This window comes from Ambystoma mexicanum, chromosome 2p (genome assembly GCF_040938575.1).
Source record: "Ambystoma mexicanum isolate Mex_15411 chromosome 2p, UKY_AmexF1_1, whole genome shotgun sequence".
Taxonomy (NCBI): Eukaryota; Metazoa; Chordata; class Amphibia; order Caudata; family Ambystomatidae; genus Ambystoma; species Ambystoma mexicanum.
The window spans coordinates 712,296,205-712,311,402 of record NC_090923.1 but is presented as its reverse complement, the minus strand read 5'-3'; the positions used below and the strand labels follow the sequence as shown (position 1 = coordinate 712,311,402).

Here is a 15,198-nt window from a genome sequence, read left to right as displayed (position 1 = left end):
ATGGTTATGTACATAATTGAGATCAGCCCCTTGTTTTCTGCCAGGTATCAAGGAGTGTCTCGAAGGGGGTGAGGCGTCTTTGTATTTTCTCCTTCCCTTGTTCCGTCAGTAGTGTGCCCTTAAGTTGAAGGAAGTGGAAGACTGGTAATGTTCCTATGCCCAATGCACTCTCAAAATCTGTGATTGTAATGAAGTTACCCTCCCTCCAGAGCTGGCCAACCCTTTCCAGTCCTGCCTCGAACCACAGTTGAAACCTACCATGGTCCGGAATTTCTTCCCGAATTTCTGGTGCCCAGATGTGGCTCAGAGGGGATGGCCACATTCTGATACCCTGCATGTCTGCTCCCTCCCTCCAAATTTCCCACATAGTACCGAGGATGGGGTGCTCACAAATTCTGCGGGTCAATTTATTCCTTGGTACCCAGAGCCATTCAGATAGGGTGACCGGGGCAAAACTGTAATTGTCGAGGTTCACCCATTGCAGATGTAAGTGGTTTCTTAAGTGTGGTATTAGGATTCTCAATTGTGTCGCTACGTAATACTTCTCGAGATCTGGTAGGCCCACCCCCCCCTTTGTCTTTGTTAATACTTCATATGCAATCCTTGGCTTCTTACCCAGCCATATGAATTCCAGAATGGCCTTCGCCTCTCTAAAAAAATGATTTGGCATTATAATCGGGAGCATCTGGAATGGGTATAGGAACCTTGGGAGGCACACCATTTTTGATTGTGTTTAACCTCCCCATCCAAGAAATGGTGAGTTTCTGCCACTTAGTTAGGTCAGTTTTGAATTTGTCTAGGGGGGGGGGGGGGTTAGCCTCGTACATGGTGGCTAAGTGTCTCACCAGGTTTATCCCTAGGTACCGTAATGTGGTCGCTCCAATGGCCAGGCCTAAGGTGGCGTCCCTCTGTCTTGTTGAGTGGATTCGTTGAGGGCGAAGAGGACGGATTTGCTCTTATTAATTTTGAAATCTGAGAGGCGACCGTAACATTCAATCAGTTGTACTGCCCTGGGTATGGATGTCAATGGTTTTGTGACGTGTAATAGTAGGTCGTCTGCATATAGTGCTATTTTATTTTCTCTGCCTTGGACCCTTATCCCTTCAACCAAGGTATCAGCTCTATTTTCTTGAGCGAGAGGTTCGAGCGACAGAGCGAATAGTATTGCAGACAGAGGGCAACCCTATCTATTACCTATCCCGAGGGTGAACCGTCATGAATATTCAGAGTTAACCGCCACAGAGGCCTTGGGGGATATGTAAACTGCTTTCACCCCTCTCCTAAACCTCTCCCCTAACCGCACCTTTTTTAACACCGCCTCAAGAAATCTCCATTCCACTCTGTTCAATGCCTTCTCCGCATCGACGGACATGAGAGCAGGTTCGCCCCCAATAGACTTTGATTTGTGTATCAGGTGTTACGTTTTGCGCATCGTGTCCGATCCTTGCCTCCCCAAGATAAATCCCACCTGGTCTGAGTGTATGAGTCGGGGCATATGTATTTCTAACCGCGCTGCTAGAATTCTCGTGTATATCTTCGCATCAATGTTTAGCAGAGAGATTGGGTGGTATGATGCAGTGTTTGGGGTCCCTCCCGTCTTTCGGTATCACAGAGATCAATGCCTCCGAGAAGGGCTGCGGGGCTACTCCTGTCTCAAATATGTCATTGAAGAGTTCAACCAGGAAGGGGACAATGGGGGGCAGCAAGGTTTTATAGAACCCTGCCATATAGCCATCATTCCCGGGGGCCTTTCCCAGTGGTAACCTCTTAACTGCATTTTCTACTTCCTCAGCCGTGATCGGGGAGTCGATTGCTTCCGTCTCCTCTTTAGTGAGGCCCGGCATGTCTACGTCTTTCAGATATCTATTTATCTCCTCCCCGTCTTGGTTCGCTTCAGAATCATATAAGTGTTCGTAGAATTGCGCGAATGCCTCTGGGATGTTCCTGCCTTGTGGGTCTTGGGTGTTCCAGTCCCCTTTGTCTATGGTTGCCACCCACCTATCTTCTCTTTGGCCCCTCAACCTGGCTGCCAATAGGGCATCCGCCTTGTCACCCTTCTCGTAATGTTTCTGTTTAAAGAGTTGGAGTTTCTGGACTGTCTGCGCCTCCTCAAGGAGGCAAAGTTCTTTCCGTTTCTGCCTAGGCAGAGCTGTTTCTCCACCCTGTCCTCAGTGGCGGTTCGTTCTGGGCAGTCTAAGTGTGTTATTTCATTCCTCAGTTTAATCTCCATCAGAGCCCTCTCTCTCTCTTCTTGTTGGCACCTTCGCTAATCAGTATCCCACGCCAGGTCGCTTTCCCTGCATCCCACACCGTTCTCTTCGGTACTTCACCGGTATTATTGGCCTTAAGATATTCTTCTATCTCCGTTACCATCTCTGTGCGAAAGACAGGGTCTTTCCACAGGGTCTAATTTCAGCTCCACTTGTTCCCTTTGCGTGGAAGTGCACCCAGATTTAATTCCACGGAAACCATATTGTGGTCTGACCAGGCGATAGGCTCTATCTCCGAGTGTGATGTCACTTCCGTTAGTTCCTTTGCGATGTACATATAGTCTATTCTCGTGTATGTGCCGTGAGGTGCGGAATAAAATGTGTAACCCACGGTGTCCAGGTGTAGTTCTCGCCATATATCTCGCAATCCGTATGTTTGCATCATTGCTGCCGTCACCGCCGTCCGGCGGTTCAGGTAGGTCCAAGGCAGTTGTACGTCTGTCCCATTTATCATCCGCCCATAGGTTGAAATCCCCTCCCAATATCACATGACCTGTGGCTTCCAGCATTATTTTCGATATTGTGCGGTGTAAGAATCTAGCTTGCTCTGTGTTAGGTGCGTACACTGTTGCCAGTGTGACTGTTAAGCCGTTCATTGAGCCTAGCACCATCAGAGCCCTCCCCTCCACATCCATCCATACTTTCGAGACCTTTAAATTCAGCCCCTTTCTAAGCAGTATGCCCACACCCGCCTTTTTAAGAGGGCCCGATCCCCAGTATTCCGTCCCCCACCTTGGCTGAAGGATCCTTCGCTCCTCTCCCCGGGCATACTTAGTTTCCTGCAGGAACAACACATCAAACCTGGACCTGCGGAATTCCGTGCAAACCAAACATCTCTTAGTGGGGGAGTTAAGTCCCTTGACATTAAGCGTGCAGAATCTAGAGAGCGCACTTTTTGATGTATTGGGTATTACTGCCATTACCTCTCTGGATTCTGTTGTATGTACGTGATGGACCTTAACAAATCTGATTTCATTCTGTGACGCGATGTTTTCACATTTTACATGTTTGTGTAACACTTTATAACTGCCCTCCCCTTGCCCCTCATGCACCCCTTATTACTTTGCGGCGTCCAAACCAGCTTGGTTAACCTCTCCCAGCTGGAGTCGGACCACCATTGAGAACTGGAGGTGTCCCGGTCACATCGTAGAACTTTCAACTAAACATTGAGCCCCCATCTGCTATCCTCCCCCTTTTCCTTCCGGGCCCCCAAGTTGTCAATTTTCAGCAAATGAGTTTCATCGCTTGGGACCCTACACAAGTACCTTTAGTCATCGAGCTGTAGATTGGGCATTCCCAGTCCTCTTCGCTCCGCTTGTGCAACCACCAGTGTGTCATCGCATAGGTCTCCACCGATTACAGCAGAGGGCTTGAGCGAGTGCAAGAGTGAGCTAGCTATTCCCCCGATGTTCGATCAGCTCCCCTAGTGCTTTCAGTGATCTGTGGTTGGTGAATCATTCATCCTCCTGATTTTTCTGGATCCGCTTACTCGCCCGCACCTCAGGCCTTGGATACGTCACTGCCTGTCCTCGTTTCGTCTCTCGCCTTCATTTGCGTCATCCTCTCGGGATCCCAGAAGATCAGTTATACAAGTTTGGATGTCTTTCTTTGTGCTCAGCCTTATCGTGGTTCCCTCCCACTCAAACGTGAGCGAGAATGGGTAGCCCCAACGGTAGCGGACTCCTTTCTCTTTTAGCCATTTGGTGAGTGGCATACACATCCGTCTCATTGCGAGGTTCCAGGATGACAGGTCCTGGAAGACAGACACTCTCGCTGTGCCCAGTAGGAATTGTGGGGTGCGGACGGCTTTCTCAAGAACCCTAGCTTTATCCGCATAATTGTGGAATCGTGCTAAAATTGTCTTTGGACCGCCTGCTGTTCCTTCGGCCCTATGTATGCAGCCGATTTTGGGCTCATCAATGGACTCATCCTCAAACAGGGTTTTCATTATTTTGTGTATGGTCATCTTTAAGTCATGTTCCGTCTCGCCCTCTTTGTCTGGGACCCCGAAGATGCGTAGATTGTTCCTTCTCACTCGATTTTCTAAATCGTCAATTTTTAATCAGATTTCTACGTCCCTAGCTTTTATCACTGTGATACTTATGTCTATCTGGGACTTGAGTGTGCTTAGGGAGGTTTGATTATGTTCAACCTCGTCCAGTTTTTGTTCCATCTTGTCGATTCTTTGGGTTATCTTGTCCACTTAACTCCCAATGTCTGCCCTCATACTCTTGACTTCGGTCAGCAAGAACGCTACGTCGCTCTTTGTGGCAGCCCCCTCTGTTCCAGTCGATGTCATCTCGGAGTCCGGAGGGTGGCTGGAGCCGGTGCACTGCGGGACAAATCGATACATTGCAAGTTTCTGCTTAATGTCCATAGACCCTTCAGCAGGACCCTTGTCGGTAGGGGGCAATGTTTTGTACAGAGTATGTCACCTCTTGCGTTCCGCTGGGTCATGGTACTTTGTGGTTGGTCCGTCCGGTGATGTGGCTACAGTTCTGGGCTGTGTTGACTGTCGAAGAGGGCACACGCCCCTTAGTAGGGGGCCCAACCCTCTGTCGCTTATGAGGGCCTGCTCCACCTGATATTGGCACCTGCAGTAGAGGGGACTTGTAGAGGAGAGGGGGTACCTCGATTGGTTTTCGCCGGGAATCAATTGCCGTTCACTATATGTAGTTCTCGGGCGGAGCTTTGTAGACCTGTTGGGAGAGTGCGGATGGTCGTCAACGGTGCCAAGAGGAGAGCACACGCCCCAGTGTCGGGGCCCAACACTCTGGTAACTCTTTAAGTGACGAGTCTAAGCAACAGGTGATATTTCTTGAGTGCTCTGAGTTCCTGCGTGGCCTTTGTGGGTTTAATTACTCGCCTGTAGCTCGAAGCTTTTACTCACTCCGACTTTCTTTTGGTGGGTGCAGTGGTCTCCCCAAAGTGCCAGGGGGGCGTGTTGTCTCACTGGCTGTAAGTGTTAAACCCACCTGACTGTGAGGGTTTCTCTTGGTGCCTCTATAACGTTCTCTCACTGGGCACAGTACTGCAAAAGATGCTAAATTGGGCCTAGCTCCATTGACCCTGCGTCTTCAGAGTGATTCCAGGAGATCAATCTCGGACAATATATATTCTTTTAGTGGGTCGGCGACCTCTCGGCTCACTGTTCACATCACATGCATTATCGCACTGCCTTGAGGTCAGGTATGGCGTAGCATATGGAGCATGTTCCTGGGGAGTGCAGCAGGTTTCAGAAGTCTCCCAGCAGGGTCCTTCCTCCAATTACGTAGTATACGAGAGGGGGGGTGTGAGGTTATTTACAATCACGGATGGTGCTTCGTGGAGCGGCCTTCTATGGGCTGTGTGTGGCCGTTTCGTTCCTGGGGTCCTGTTCCGCTCTGCGGTCCGCTGTGGGTGCTCCTGCGTGCGGTTGATCCTGCCTAATATTTTAGTGTTTACGACGGGCGCCCCCTGCTCAGCGCCGCCTTCTGCAGGGAGTTGGGGGATCTCCAGAGAGGCTGGGGTCCGGCCGCAGTGTGGTACCACTGAGGGGGAGGGGGTGTTATTCGTCTCACCTCTGCTCCTTCTTAGAAGGTTGTGCGGGCGCGATGCTGCCTCTGGTGCTCCTTCGAGCGAGCGCGAAGTTGCCTCTGCCGTCCCGTTCCTTCTGCATCCGTCGGATGGGTAGGAGGGCCCCACACTTTCCGCTGTTAACGTGCAGGTTGTTCTCGAGGCGGGGGGCACATCCAGGGACCAGGTCTGCCCTTTCTGTTCTTTACTCATTGTGTCCTCTTGAACAGGTACCTGCTCTGCCAATGGCTTGGGTTCACTTTTGTTTCCTGACCATGCGGCTTGGTCCGCCATGCCACAGACGTGTAGCACCGGTGTCGCTGATTTCTCTATCCCAGGGTTCGATTCTGTCCGAATTTTTTCCAGGAGTTGGGGGTTCCCTTTAATTTCACTCGGCGTAATTCATTATGCGGTGGGGGGGATCGTCCAGTGGGAGCTCTGACCACTGTTGGGACCATCGATCTGGGAGCTCACACGGTAGTGGAGCTCATCCGTGCGCCCCCTGGCTGCCAGTTGAAGGTTTTATTTTAAGCACCTTTGGATCATTGATCCAAAAAGCCTCACTGTACCACTGTCCATTACCTGCTAAAAGTGGGAGCATTTAAAACTGGCAAAATGCCAGTATATAGAAGATCCTCTTTGAGGTGAGGGGCCTGAGAAATATTCCAGCTAAAGCCAAATTGGAAAAAGGTTTCGGGCACCCCCTTTTCAGATGGGTTGTAGTCCGTGATGTGTGGGAAGGTTTCCCCTTCTAATCCATGCATGTTTCATAGCTTTAACCTCCTGCATTTATTGCAATTTCTGCCAGTTAGATGGGCGTAAATTTGTAGTAATGTTAGTGGGCAGTGTTTGAGACAGTCTGGGGAGTGGGGTACGCATTGGCGCATGTGGTTGAATAGTTAGAAAGTCAAAAGCTACAGGGAGGAGGTTTCTCAATGGATAAAAGGCTATAAATATAACAATCAAACCACAAACAGTAGAACCAAAACTGCGTTATGTCAGAACCATGTCTTTACATATCGGACTCCGTGCTGGCACCATATAAATTGCATAACACACCCCCTTAGATTTTACTTTAGTCCTGTCTTTACAACTTGACCACATTGTCTGGTCATGGCAAATCAGTTAACTTCCTTGGGATCCAGTTTCTTTTTTGTCAGCAAAACCTTTTTGCCGAATCTTTAAGCATGTCCAGATTAAGTAGGGATACATATGCAGTGGTGACTCCTCAAAACAAAATGTCAATTTTTGCTAATAAATATTCTTGTTTTGCAGTACATTTTACTGTTAAGAAAAAGAAATGCATCTGGTTATACATGTGCATTAAATTGACTCAGACACTCCTTGGTTAAAAAAAATGTATACACGCATCTCTATAAGGCAGCAGTAGTTTACATTAAAGGTTGTGTAGAGCTCTTTTCACAGTAGCAGATTGATGATGGATTCCTACTGCACATCTGCCACTTGATGCTAAATATTTCGAGGTATGGTTTATGCAGTGAGCTGGTAAGAGGGTTTTTATTTGTCTTTCCCCAGAATGGCTTTACAGAACAGATTATATGTAGCCAAACATGAAATACATTTGTTGTTAGTTATACTTTGTTATAATGCTGTAATGCTGCACTTGGAAGCAAGATGACACAGAGCAACACAAGTTTGAACCCCGGGTCCGCGCTTAGAAACCTCTGGGTATTAAGCGCGTTATAAATAACCTATCATATCATATATCATAATCACAACGGTAGTGTTCTGACGTCAGTGGTACCTCATTCAAAAACATGGTGTATTGTTCCTCTGTCCAGGATAACCCGCCCATACTCTGTGGAAGAAAGAGGAGCATAAACAGGCTAAGAAAGTGAAGGCAGCGAGCAATAGGATAGGGATGCAGAAAGAGGGAAAACAAGAAAGCTTGTGGTAACGAGCATTTTTCGGTGATGTTTCCGGAAGAGGTACTAAAATTGGTGGAAGAATGTTTGTGTTATGGCACAATATGTGCTTTGGAAGATCCTAACTTGCGGGGGCCAGATTTATACGTTTTTTTAGATGCCTTTTTGGAATGCCAAGTCAGCCATCAGAAGTGGCGGAGTCGAGGATAGGCTGTGTAAATAGATGAATATAGGGAACCATAATGGGAGTAAGGTTATTATTTTTTTTTCTTTTAATAATTCTTTTAGTTTATATTCAGTCAAGAACAACTTTTTGCATTTAAATTCACAAAGTAAAAATCGCATTTCCTAAATAAAAACAATTAAAATCACTTTCATCAAAAGAAAGATTAAAGAAATTCATCAGTATCAGTGGTTACAGGTAAGGGGAAAAAAACCTCCATCTATTTGTGTAGTTGTGGTGACATGTGCATTATAGAGTCAGAGTTGTTGACCAAAGTTTTTGAATTGTATCTACTTCGTAGCTTTTTTCCATATGTCGTGGGCTGCAGCGTTTTGAACTATAGATTCGGCCCCAATCAAGTCTGACCAGAACTGATCCCTGCTTATGTACTCCATGTGCCTGACTCTCCCTCCATAGCCCTCGAAGTATAGGGTTTTCAAAACTGTACAAGCAGTCAGTAAGTGGCAGGTTTTTTCCACTTCTATGTCGCAGTGCTTGCACATTTTGTCTTTGGCTTGGTGATCAGTCCTGTTCCACTTGTTCGTATATTCTTTGGTCCCCAATATATTAAGCCTTAATTGCAGTGCAATCTCCTCAGTGATGGGTTAGACCATTTTGTTAAATAGGTTCTAGGTTTGCTCCTATCAAAACCTTGGTGAGAATACTCTCTGTATCTACTCAACTTACACAGACTATCAATGTCTTTTATCTTGTCCATCTCCCTGGTTTCTTTTTGATGACTGTCTCATAGACTGGTCGTTCACATATTGTTTCTACTTTTAAACTGAAAGAAAGCAGATAGGAGTAATGATAATGATGTGTTATTTATATAGCGCCTTAATCCAAAGCACTTTACAGAGCACATATTTAGAAGGATGTGAAATCTGCGCTTTATAACCATATATGCACGGCCTATCCATAAAGGTGAATTCACTAATGTGCCCTTTGGAAGCTTTGTTGCTGAATTGACTTAATTTAACCTCTGCGTGACCTCCATGAATGCCTGATGTGAGTATGCCACATATACATTATTTTATAATGAGACACCCAATCGCAAGTGATTCATCCAAATGAGTTGAAAAACACTTGAAAAATGTAAAAGAGGCTATGCAAATAAAGAAGACAATCCTCATGAGTAACTCCTGGTACCTTTCGCATGGTGTGTTAACGAGGCGTGATAACGAGCTCCCTTCTGAAACGCCGAGTGTGCGCCCTGAGGTTAACACACTGTGCGAAAGGTAACGGGAGTTACACATGAGGATTGTTGACACAGAACGGAGTGAACAAGTTTTGAAGGATACGGGTTACCAGTCAGGACCTTCCCCCCACCCCCCTTAGGCAGGAAGCACTGGGTTGTGTATTTTATCTTTTTTCAGTGAAGGCCAGCACATATGGCTCTTGAAGAAGGGGGATACCCCGAAACGCATTGAGCCAAATTGGAGGGGTTGTTGGCCTCCGCAAGAAAATATTTTATGTAACATGTTTTGGATATTGCTGGCATATTAAACGCTTCACTGTCATGGCCAGCCATCGTCCCCATACATGGGGCTTCATGGACGGATCCAAGAACACTCATGGAGCCCAGTGGACGCTGTCCTGGCAACTCTAGGACGCCAGGCTCATAAAAGAAGACCAACCATGTGGAACATCAAGCCAGTTCTGTTGCCAGAACCAGCCTGCACGTTTATTGTGCACAAGGAATGGACGTGGCAGGGTCTGCCCAGCACCTTCTATCGGGTGTGGCAGGGCGTGGCCGATGGGTGGGGCTGAGACAGCCTAAGGCTGTTTAAACCCGCCCACACGCAGATCCTTGCTTCACGTTACATTGCTTAGGCAACAAGACGCTCACCGCAATCCTGATTCAGGCTACTGAAGAAGCAATACTTACCATTGGTCCTGACATCTCGCTACAGCAACCGCTATGCTGTGCTGTAAAGGAAGGAAGGAGAGAGTTGGCGCATTGAAGACACTCGCAGAGCGGAGTTTACTCGCGCAGTCTGCAAACGCTTACCAGTGGAATTGACACCTCGCAGCATCCACAACGTTGCAAAAGAAGAAGAAAGGTTAGCGCATCAAGGCACGCGCCGCGCTTGAATTTCTCGCCCAGCCTACAAATACTTAACCATGGAGTTGTCTGCCGCCTCGACCGCTACGCTGCAAAGGAAGGAAAAGGAGAAGGTGAGCACAGAGGAGACGCGTGTAGTGCCTAACATCTTTCACGCTCTCGCTTAAGCGATACATACCAGATCTTCATGTTTTTGGCCCACAGCGACAATCTTTGCATGCCGTATGAGTTCTAAAGATCTCGAGACACCCGAGGAGATGAAAGAAAGACAAGTTAATACAAGGACAATAAGTAATCATCACGAACATATAGAGAAAGCAAGAAGACAAAAGAACTGTAAAAAGGGGAAAAGACAATAAGTGGCAGGACTACATCACAGCTGGCCTGGGTCAGTCCGCAAGGATCAGTGAAGTAACTGGTCCAATAAAGAAAGCGCCCCTGCAAAGATAGCAGACGGAGAGCCCTTCATTACAATACACCAGGTGAGCCATCAGGCCCAGTCACCAATAAGGGTCCAAACCAGAAGGGACAGGAGAGGGTGCCATAAGGTCCACCCACCACTCCTCACCCTTTTAAATTTCGCAGAGGCAGTGGAGGTTCTCCAGAGCTATGCGGACCTGGCTGGGAGTTGAGGGAAGCCGGAAGGAAGAGTCGACAGCGTCCAACGCCCCGCAGAGACAAGGTGAGCATAACATTCATGTATAGAACGAACTACATTAATTTTCTTGGAATTTTTTATATATTTAGATATCGTAAAGTTTTTGACTTTTTTTCAGGCGAGAAGTGTGCAGGGGATGGGGGAGTTCAATTTTTGATTTGAAATTTTTTAATTTTGTGTTTTGTGATGCGACCTTGTGCCAGGATCATTTTTCCTCCCCTGCACCTGAATTGTTTGTGAATTTCTTGTAAGGTATTGCACATCTGTATAATTTTGTAGGTGTGCACTAACAGGTTAACTTACAGTATAACATTTCTGCAGTGTCCATTAGCCTTATGCGTGGGACTCCACCAGAGTGATTGATCCTTTTATTGCAGGCTAAATCAACATTGAAGCAGAGGCTCTGAACCGCGTGGTTTCGAAGAAATGATAAATGAAACTGAGGAAACCTATATATAAATATGTGGACATTTACTTGCATTAATGTAGTTTTATTTAGTAACTTTTTAACCGTGATACTTAGGCATTGTGATGTAATTTTGAAGAAAGTTTTCAGGCGATGGCATTAATGTGACTTTCTTTCTAATGCGATTCGGGGAAAATTCATTACAACACAAAAGGTGTTCCTAGCTGTTAAGGATTTCTGAACTCTGACCTGGAGGGGCAGAGGTTCAGAAGGCCAACCTAGTTTCGTGGAACAGGGTAACTTCTGGACAAGCCAGACCAATCAGGGTAGCTATGGAAGGCGGTCAAGACTAAGTCTCAAGAGGGGTGAGGGTGACTGAAAGACCTCAATGAGCACATAAAGCAAGGACACTTACAAATTACTCCAGACAGGTGTTGTATAAAAAATATAGACACATTTATTACTAGGCCTTTGTAACATAGACCATAGCAAAGAATCACAGTAACACTAGAGTAAACCAATACATCACAATCAATACAATATATATACAAGACCAGAGGGGTCTAATGGATTAAAAAGCACGAAATATGTAGACCACCTAGATGGGGAGAAAAACGGGCAGTGCAAGTAATCTTTAGACCCAGTTCCACATCAAGAATACCCCTAACTAAGAGGCAGTCCAAGCCCTACGAAGAGAGGAGCCTTATGCTCAGTAGTACATGCACGCGCTTGTGCCGTTGGACAAAATGGGGTCTCTTCAAGGGTCACTAGCAGCTCAGGAAGGTGGATAAGGCGATGAAGAACAAGTCCCCACTATTCAAGCAGGACCTCCACTTGGGGGCAGAGGCAGGTTGAGAGTGCGGGATGGAGTCGCTATTCCGCAATAGCTGTGGAAAGGAAAGGGGCCCTCAGGGGCCACTTTGTGCGTAAAAATGGGCTCCTGAGCTAGGGGCCACCGGTTGGGGTATGGACTACTCACCGGTCCCCGACGCAGGCAGATCCAAACTTCGGCAGTACAGTCCACTTCGCTGGCAGGTTCGAATGCGATAATCAGGACGTCTCGACACCGTTTAGTTTCCGAGATGCAACGGGGATTCCCAAACGGGACAGTGGCAATTTCTCTGCTCTGGCTGGAGGAATCAGCCCAATTCCACTGCAGCAGGCTTCAGGGTCAAGGGAGTCACAAATGTAGCGAACTTGCACAAGTCGTTGCCACAGCGTTAAAAAAAATACCAGTAGAGCGTCTCCTTTGCCTCCTTCTCACGCGCCTTAGAGCCCAGGAAGAGTCTTCTTTGACACTTTAGAAGAAACCAACATGTTCCTCCTCAAAGGAAAAAGAATCAGGGCCTTGATACCCGGTCCCAAATCTTTCTTTAAAGTTGCTGAAGCCGTTGTGTACGTCGCATGAACCATTGAAGCACATAATAAAATTGAAACATTGAATAATGCAAAGCCGTCGGCTCATTCACTGACCTCTTTGGTGAAGTCGTCGAGACCCTCCACGCCATCGTTGCATTCTGTGCCTTCAAAGACTTTAAAACATGCAGTTAACTTAAAAAGTCTTACAAATCCCTACCAGATTTCTTCAGGTCTATGGGTTCCATCTTCGAAGAAGATGAAGAAGGAAGACCAAGCTCCATTTGGGTATGAGTTTGAAACACCTAGAGGAGCTTGGATCTCCTGAATAAAAAATGCAAAATCTGGTAGAGACACTAAAGAGACCAGTAGTTGGGAGACATCTCGTGAAATTGACTTTGGGAACCTAGAGGTGGCTGGATATTCTGATCCTTCTTATAGGTCAGTAATAAGTACAGTTTCTGAATATCTAGGGTGGTCAAAACCCGCTGTAATTGTGGAAGCTGACGACCTTACTCAGTGCTCCATATAAGATTTTGAAGTGTGAGTATCTTACTCCCTTTTTTAAAAAAAGTTTGGAGTAAAATGACTTTTTAGGGAGTAAAAATGTGAGTCCAATTCCCAAAGGGAGTATTTTGTAAGCGAGTAAAAATAGGTTTCAACTGGAAAACCGAAATAGTTTTGTAATTATAATTCCTTTGCACCTTGTTCTTCTGAGAAACCTTAGGGTATTCTCCCAAGTAGACCTCGAGACTCCCTTATTCAGGTGGCCAGGGAAGGGCTTGCACTCTCAGATCCCAACCCTGGGGGTGGACGAGCTAGGGAGGATCACCTGGGTAGGAGAGCCCGGGTTTGTGCTCGGGGAAAATACCCCAGGTGAGACGCTGTATTATACCATGGAAGGAGGAGAGGAAGGCTAGATTCCTGAGACCTTTGTAGGTTGCACCACATCTCTCTCTCCCTTACGCCCAATGGAGCTCCCTTGATAGAATCCAACCACCCCTACACCTCTGGTAAACAAACAAGGAGCTCAAAGCCTGTTACTCTCAAAAACCACAATTCCCAGAATCCTTGGTTTTCTGTTGCCTACCTGGATATTCCCAATCATTCGTCTTCACGTCCCTCTGGTAATTCATTCTCGAACACCCAATTTTCCTTAACAAACCATTACTGTTGACACAATCCCCTCTGTTCAGATCACGATCCCGGCTACCCCTGTTTGCTTCATAAACCCTACCACTCACATCCCTCTGTCATTTTCCGACTTCCCAGTCGAATTTGACCAACAGCTACAGTCCCGACAAAAACCACCCTTCCGAGATTATCATAAACCGCTCTAGTACAAGGGTTATAATCCCATACAACACCTTTTCATCTCTATATCCCGTAGGCTACTCTAACGCCCCCCCCCTTTTCCAACCCGAAAACTTCTTTACATTGTGGCAGACAATGGACAAATGCTGAAACTGTTTTCCTGACCCAATGGTCAGATAGAGGCAGGCAATTAACCAGACTCACACACACCTGACAGCCTTTTCTCTTCCCCGCAGGGATAAAAGGTGGAGCACCAGAGCGGAATCGAGCAAGACCGACCGCACGCACGACTTGAGAGCTAACTCAGCACGGCAGTTCAAAAGGAGGCAAAAGACGGCACGAGTTGAGAGGATACCAAGGGGAGAAGTGACCTTGCCCTTATTGACAGAGACCCGTGAAGCCTCAAGAGAAGGAATCCTAAAACCACGAATAATAGCCTACGTGAGTGGCAGCAGATGTCAACCCTCCTCCGCTGACAGCCAAGCCGGGAAGAGCTGCATGGCCCAATAGTACCACTTGACTCTACAGACAAGAACGCAAAGCAGTTCATCACAATCAGTGAGTCTAGGGGAGAGCCGGTAAAGAAACAAAACTGTGTTGAACGAAAGTAGCAAGTAGTTACTAATTAAACTTTGAATAAACCAAGAACTATTGATATAACAAAGGGGAAAGCAAGCATTGCATGGGTGAATCCTGAGGAACTGTTTGAAAAGACATTAAAATTTGTGAAAGCAAGAAGTATTGCAAGACAAGGGGAAGTAAAGAGTCCCCCTTGTCATTTGGCGTCCAAGCCCGACCGAGGGAGATCCAGGGGTGGAAAGTCATCACCCAAAGTTCGTTGAGAAAGGAACTGTTTGATTGTTTTGTTGAATACGACTTGCGTAGGGTCTGCGCCCTGAAGAAGGGGACCCAGGGGTGAAGCCATCACCCAATGCCATACGTGGACCAGAACATTTGTGTTCTTTTTATTGAAAGAAACTTAACCATCGTAGAACCTGATAGCCGGAACGGAACTGTCGGGTGGTGCTGAGAACGCTCGAGTGTGCACTGTGCGGGATGGGAGACCCCTAGCAATCACATGCTGACTTATTATTTGTGAACCCTTTCCTTATTGAAACCCCTATCCCACACTCTTTCTATAATTAGCTGTAAGGATTTGACAATAGTTTTTCTTTTTTTAGTATAGGCCTTTTACTATGACAAGACGCCACAAGGACTGCCTTATTTTTCATTTGATGGTCGGCGCTAGCTCCCATCTTATATTTAGGTTTAGGTTAGATGTTTTTCAACCCTGCATTTACGGTTTAATAAACACTGTTGAACTGTGATCACTTGTGTCTGTCTTTACCGTTGCCACCATGAGTTCCTTACAATCGTACACATTAAAAGGTACATGTTTACTTCTTCCAGTTAGGCAGTAATAAAATAGTTTTGTGGGGATTGTGTCCTCTGACGTATTCCACAT

The 15,198-nt window shown here is 46.7% G+C and overlaps 1 protein-coding gene across 1 annotated transcript in view; it reads left to right on the top strand.

Annotated features, from left to right (window-relative positions):
* The window catches only part of LOC138566703 (adenosine deaminase domain-containing protein 2-like), a 1,803,535-nt gene that overhangs the window by 1,257,396 nt on the left and 530,941 nt on the right, over window positions 1-15,198 (top strand). The window lies entirely within an intron of this gene.